Below are 7,143 nucleotides of genomic sequence, written 5' to 3' on the forward strand. Positions count from 1 at the left end.
TTAAGGCAAATATTTCCTAAGTGCCAACGGCTGTTCCGCCGTAAAGAGTCCGACTCGGCTGGTTCCCGATGTCGGCCAGAACAAGTGAAAAATCGGCCTCTTCCCCTGGAAGTCCGGCCGAGTTCGGCGAATATTTCCTAAGTGCCAACGGCTGTTCCGCCGTAAAGAGTCCGACTCGGCTGGTTCCCGATGTCGGCCAGAACAAGTGAAAATCCGGCCTCTTCCCCTGGAAGTCCGGCCGAGTTAAGGCAAATATTTCCTAAGTGCCAACGGCTGTTCCGCCGTAAAGGGTCCGACTCGGCTGGTTCCCGATGTCGGCCAGAACAAGTGAAAAATCGGCCTCTTCCCCTGGAAGTCCGGCCGAGTTCGGCGAATATTTCCTAAGTGCCAACGGCTGTTCCGCCGTAAAGAGTCCGACTCGGCTGGTTCCCGATGTCGGCCAGAACAAGTGAAAATCCGGCCTCTTCCCCTGGAAGTCCGGCCGAGTTAAGGCGAATATTTCCTAAGTGCCAACGGCTGTTCCGCCGTAAAGGGTCCGACTCGGCTGGTTCCCGATGTCGGCCAGAACAAGTGAAAAATCGGCCTCTTCCCCTGGAAGTCCGGCCGAGTTCGGCGAATATTTCCTAAGTGCCAACGGCTGTTCCGCCGTAAAGAGTCCGACTCGGCTGGTTCCCGATGTCGGCCAGAACAAGTGAAAATCCGGCCTCTTCCCCTGGAAGTCCGGCCGAGTTAAGGCGAATATTTCCTAAGTGCCAACGGCTGTTCCGCCGTAAAGGGTCCGACTCGGCTGGTTCCCGATGTCGGCCAGAACAAGTGAAAAATCGGCCTCTTCCCCTGGAAGTCCGGCCGAGTTCGGCGAATATTTCCTAAGTGCCAACGGCTGTTCCGCCGTAAAGAGTCCGACTCGGCTGGTTCCCGATGTCGGCCAGAACAAGTGAAAATCCGGCCTCTTCCCCTGGAAGTCCGGCCGAGTTAAGGCGAATATTTCCTAAGTGCCAACGGCTGCTCAGCCTTAAAGTGTCCGACTCGGCTGGTTCCCGATGTCGGCCCGAACGAGCGAAAATTCGGCCTCTTCCCCTGGAGGTCCGGAACATTTTGGCGAATATTTCCTAAGTGCCAACGGCTGCTCCGCCGTAAAGTGTCCGACTCGGCTGGTTCCCGATGTCGGCCAGAACAAGTGAAAATCCGGCCTCTTCCCCTGGAAGTCCGGCCAAGTTCGGCGAATATTTCCTAAGTGCCAACGGCTGCTCCGCCGTAAAGAGACCGACTCGGCTGGTTCCCGATGTCGGCCAGAACAAGTGAAAATTCGGCCTCTTCCCCTGGAGGTCAGTTGAAGTTTAACGAATATTTCCTAAGTGCCAACGGCTGCTCCGCCGTAAAGTGTCCGACTCGGCTGGTTCCCGATGTCGGCCAGAACAAGTGAATATTCGGCCTCTTCCCCTGGAGGTCCGGAACATTTTGGCAAATATTTCCTAAGTGCCAACGGCTGCTCCGCCGTAAAGAGTCCGACTCGGCTGGTTCCCGATGTCGGCCAGAACAAGTGAAAAATCGGCCTCTTCCCCTGGAAGTCCGGCCGAGTTCGGCGAATATTTCCTAAGTGCCAACGGCTGTTCCGCCGTAAAGAGTCCGACTCGGCTGGTTCCCGATGTCGGCCAGAACAAGTGAAAATTCGGCCTCTTCCCCTGGAGGTCCGTTCAAGATTAACGAATATTTTCTAAGTGCCAACGGCTGCTCCGCCGTAAAGCGTCCGACTCGGCTGGTTCCCGATGTCGGCCAGAACAAGTGAAAATTCGGCCTCTTCCCCTGGAAGTCCGGCCGAGTTAAGGCAAATATTTCCTAAGTGCCAACGGCTGCTCAGCCTTTAAGTGTCCGACTCGGCTGGTTCCCGATGTCGGCCAGAACAAGTGAAAATCCGGCCTCTTCCCCTGGAAGTCCGGCCGAGTTAAGGCAAATATTTCCTAAGTGCCAACGGCTGCTCAGCCGTAAAGGGTCCGACTTGGCTGGTTCCCGATGTCGGCCAGAACAAGTGAAAATTCGGCCTCTTCCCCTGGAGGTCAGTTGAAGTTTAACGAATATTTTCTAAGTGCCAACGGCTGCTCCGCCGTAAAGTGTCCGCCTCGGCCGGTTCACCCAGTCGGCCAGAACAAGTGAAAATTTGGCCTCTTCCCCTGGAGGTCCGGAACATTTTGGCGAATATTTTCTAAGTGCCAACGGCTGCTCCGCCGTAAAGCGTCCGACTCGGCTGGTTCCCGATGTCGGCCAGAACAAGTGACAATTCGGCCTCTTCCCCTGGAGGTCCTTTCAAGTTTAACGAATATTTTCTAAGTGCCAACGGCTGCTCCGCCTTAAAGCGTCCGACTCGGCTGGTTCCCGATGTCGGCCAGAACAGGTGAAAATTCGGCCTCTTCCCCTGGAGGTCCGTTCAAGTTTGGCGAATATTTTCTAAGTGCCAACGGCTGCTCCGCCTTAAAGTGTCCGACTCGGCTGGTTCCCGATGTCGGGCAGAACAAGTGACAATTCGGCCTCTTCCCCTGGAAGTCCGGCCGAGTTTGGCGAATATTTTCTAAGTGCCAACGGCTGCTCCGCCGTAAAGAGTCCGACTCGGCTGGTTCCCGATGTCGGCCAGAAAAAGTGACAATTCGGCCTCTTCCCCTGGAGGTCCTTTGAAGTTTAGCGAATATTTTCTAAGTGCCAACGGCTCTTGCGCCGAAAAGCGTCCGCCTCGGCTGGTTCCCGCGGTCGGCCGTAATAGGCGAAAATTCGGCCTCTTCCCCTGGAGCGACCTCCAAATTTGGGCGAAATTTTTTCTAAGTGCCTAAAGGTACCAGGGGTTGGGGTACCAGGGGTGCATTACCAACTGGTCTTTTGTCAACCCATGTACTTTTTCTAGAGTACATGGGTTGGTCCCCCCACTTAGTGTACTCATCACTTTACCCCCCTTTCGCAAAATATAGTCAGAACGAGCATGGGGGACGCAATTGTTTTCCATGCAAATCAATTGGGCCTGGTCCGAGCGCTGGTAACGGCCGCCAGCAAGCGTCCCCTGCTCGGATAGCAGAACTGAAGAAGGCACGGCACTTCCAGAGAGAGAGAGAGAAAATTTTCTAAGTGCCACATTTCTCAAAAATTTTCAAAGTGCCACATCTCTCAAAAAATTTCTAAGTGCCACATCTCTCAAAAAATTTCTAAGTGCCACATCTCTGAAAAAATTTCTAAGTGCCACATCTCTGAAAAACTTTCTAAGTGCCACATCTCTGAAAAATTTTCTAAGTGCCACAGCACGGCTGTGAAATATTCAAAGTCCTACAGGCATTGGCAGAATCCGCGGACGGCCGTCTGCTCCCGGCGGCCGCCGCGAAGCTACTACCCCCTCCCGGGGACGGCTGTCTGCTCCCGGCAGCCGTCCTTACCCCCCTCCCCCGTTTGCACCGCCTGAAGTTAGACCCGCCTTGGTAGGGCCCCCACCGGCCCCGGCTCGCCGGCGTTGGGTGGACGGTTCCTGCCCACTTGCGGGTCCCGGTCGCTTGGCAACCGACCGGGGAGGACCAGCCGCCTCCTTAAACACAGGCTGGAAGGGAAATCCGATCAAGCTACGGAGGACCGGCCGCCTCCATAAACTCAGGCCGGAAGGGAAATCCAATCAAGCTACGGAGGACCGGCCGCCTCCATAAACACAGGCCGGAAGGGAAATCCAATCAAGCTACGGAGGACCGGCCGCCTCCATAAACTCAGGCCGGAAGGGAAATCCGATCAAGTTACGGAGGACCGGTCGCCTCCCTAAACACAGGCCGGGCAAAAATCCACGAATGGCCCGTCAAGGGTAGAAGGTCATCCAAGGAAGGAGGTACCGGCCGCCTCCTTAAACACAGGCCGGGCAAAAATCTGCGAATGGCCCGTCAAGGGTAGTAGGTCATCCAAGAAAGGGGGGTACCGGCCGCCTCTATTAACAGGCCGGGCAAAAATCTGCGAATGGGCCCGTCAAGGGTAGTGGGTCATCCAAGGAAGGAGGTACCGGCCGCCTCCTTAAACACAGGCCGGGCAAAAATCTGCGAATGGCCCGTCAAGGGTAGTAGGTCATCCAAGAAAGGGGGTACCGGCCGCCTCTATTAACAGGCCGGGCAAAAATCTGCGAATGGGCCCGTCAAGGGTAGTGGGTCATCCAAGGAAGGAGGTACCGGCCGCCTCCTTAAACACAGGCCGGGCAAAAATCTGCGAATGGCCCGTCAAGGGTAGTAGGTCATCCAAGAAAGGGGGTACCGGCCGCCTCTATTAACAGGCCGGGCAAAAATCTGCGAATGGGCCCGTCAAGGGTAGTGGGTCATCCAAGGAAGGAGGTACCGGCCGCCTCCTTAAACACAGGCCGGGCAAAAATCTGCGAACGGTCCGTCAAGGATTCTGGCTCATCCAAGAAAGGGGGTACCGGCCGCCTTACTAACAGGCCGGAGTACAGGGGGCGAAAGGCTGTCGATGGGGAAGGATCGGGGCCACGGCTAATCTAGCGATGCCCGCGTCGGGCGGTCACTCCGACGAATGAGCGGGGCCGAATCCGGCGCGAGGCGGCCTTCAGGCACGTGGTTCGAGACGACCTCACCCGGCTCTAGCCCGGAGGATCGGAGGCAACGGCCGTCTCCTTAAGCTAAGGCCGGACGAAAATCTGCGGATGCGGTCCATCCAAGGCAGACGGAGGTACCGGCCGCCTCGGTAAACAAAGCCCGGGCAAAAATCTGCGAATGGTCCGTCAAGGATTCTGGCTCATCCAAGGTGGGGGTACCGGCCGCCTCTATTAACAGGCCGGAGTACAGGGGGCGAAAGGCTGTCGATGGGGAAGGATCGGGGCCACGGCTAATCTAGCGATGCCCGCGTCGGGCGGTCACTCCGACGAATGAGCGGGGCCGAATCCGGCGTAGGCGGCCTTCAGGCACGTGGTTCGAGACGACCTCACCCGGCTCTAGCCCGGAGGATCGGAGGCAACGGCCGTCTCCTTAAGCTAAGGCCGGACGAAAATCTGCGGATGCGGTCCATCCAAGGCAGACGGAGGTACCGGCCGCCTCGGTAAATAAAGCCCGGGCAAAAATCTGCGAACGGCCCGTCAAGGGTTCTGTCTCATCCAAGAAAGGGGTACCGGCCGCCTCAGAGGCCGGAGCGAAGGGGGCGAAAGGCTGTCGATGGGGAAGGATCGGGGCCACGGCTAATCTAGCGATGCCCGCGTCGGGCGGTCACTCCGACGAATGAGCGGGGCCGAATCCGGCGTAGGCGGCCTTCAGGCACGTGGTTCGAGACGACCTCACCCGGCTCTAGCCCGGAGCGAATATCATCTCCAAGGTGTGGAGGCAACGGCCGTCTCCTTAAGCTAAGGCCGGACGAAAATCTGCGGATGCGGTCCATCCAAGGCAGACGGAGGTACCGGCCGCCTCGGTAAATAAAGCCCGGGCAAAAATCTGCGAACGGCCCGTCAAGGGTTCTGTCTCATCCAAGAAAGGGGTACCGGCCGCCTCAGAGGCCGGAGCGAAGGGGGCGAAAGGCTGTCGATGGGGAAGGATCGGGGCCACGGCTAATCTAGCGATGCCCGCGTCGGGCGGTCACTCCGACGAATGAGCGGGGCCGAATCCGGCGTAGGCGGCCTTCAGGCACGTGGTTCGAGACGACCTCACCCGGCTCTAGCCCGGAGCGAATATCATCTCCAAGGTGTGGAGGCAACGGCCGTCTCCTTAAGCTAAGGCCGGACGAAAATCTGCGGATGCGGTCCATCCAAGGCAGACGGACGGTACCGGCCGCCTCGGTAAACAGAGGCCGGGCGAAAATCTGCGAATGGTCCGTTAAGGATTCTCTCTCATCCAAGGAAGGGGTACCGGCCGCCTCTATTAACAGGCCGGAGCACAGGGGGCGAAAGGCTGTCGATGGGGAAGGATCGGGGCCACGGCTAATCTAGCGATGCCCGCGTCGGGCGGTCACTCCGACGAATGAGCGGGGCCGAATCCGGCGCGAGGCGGCCTTCAGGCACGTGGTTCGAGACGACCTCACCCGGCTCTAGCCCGGAGCGAAAAAAACACTCTTATAACCTGACCGACATGCGCCCATGACCCGCCTTGGTAGGGCCCCCACCGGCCCCGGCTACCGCCGGCGTTGGGTGGACGGTTCCTCCCCACTTGCGGGTCGCACTCCAGCGCTACGGCCGCCGCGCGAGCGCGCGCCCCGCGCCGCCCGCGCAGGCCTAGCGCGAACCGTACGGCAGCGAAACCGAGACGCCCCGGCTCAACCTCACCCAGAGGCCATCCACGGAGGCCGAGCGCGCGATCCGACTTGCGGCACGCCACGTGGGCGTCCGCCGGCCGCGCCGGTCGACCGCGAAACCGATTTCTCAAAGACCACGCCCGAGTCCCAACCTCCGCACATATCCGCACACGCCTTCCCGACCACCGCGAAGCGGGAGGCGTCTATCGTGGCCGCCGGGGCGTATGACCCCTCCGCGTGAGGCGTGCGGGCTCGGGGGGGCCGCAACGACCGAGTCTGACTCGGACGGGGCGCAGCTTCCCTCCCGGTCGCAGCATCAGCGCCGAACGCGCGACGTCACCAGCCCCCCGGAACGGTTCGTCGGGAGCGCGGCAATGGCCCACATCTCACCTCGCCAGCCGGCCGCAGCGGGCCGCGCCGAACCGAGTCTGACTCGGGGTGCGCACAGTCCCGTCTGGGTCACGGAGGCGACGAGCTGTGACCGCCACCGTCGCCCCTTCGTCCTTCCGGATCCCCCCAGCGCCGGCAAAACTCCGCATCCTGGCCGCATCGCGTGACCGGGCGGGCCGCAACGACCGAGTCTGACTCGGACGGGGCGCAGCTTCCCGCCTCGGGCCATCGCAAAGCGTGCCTCGCGCGGGCAAAGTCGCCGGCGCAGCGCCGCGCCCCTCGACAAGAGCGAGCCTCAGCCGGGCCGCGACGACCGAGTCTGACTCGGACGGAGCGCAGCTTCCCGCCTGGGTTACCGCTAGTCGCCGGGCCGACGGCGCCCATCCCCGGACCCCGCCGTTCCCTCGCGGTTTATCCTAAGCCGCCTGCCTTAGCCCAACCGACGTGCCAACCCCCCCGTTGCCGAGTTCGCTCTTCCCGAGCCGCGTCCCCCCGACAATTCCGTCCGTGACCGTCCCGCCC

The sequence above is a fragment of the Syngnathus scovelli genome, unplaced genomic scaffold (genome assembly GCF_024217435.2).
Source record: "Syngnathus scovelli strain Florida unplaced genomic scaffold, RoL_Ssco_1.2 HiC_scaffold_203, whole genome shotgun sequence".
Classification (NCBI taxonomy): domain Eukaryota; kingdom Metazoa; phylum Chordata; class Actinopteri; order Syngnathiformes; family Syngnathidae; genus Syngnathus; species Syngnathus scovelli.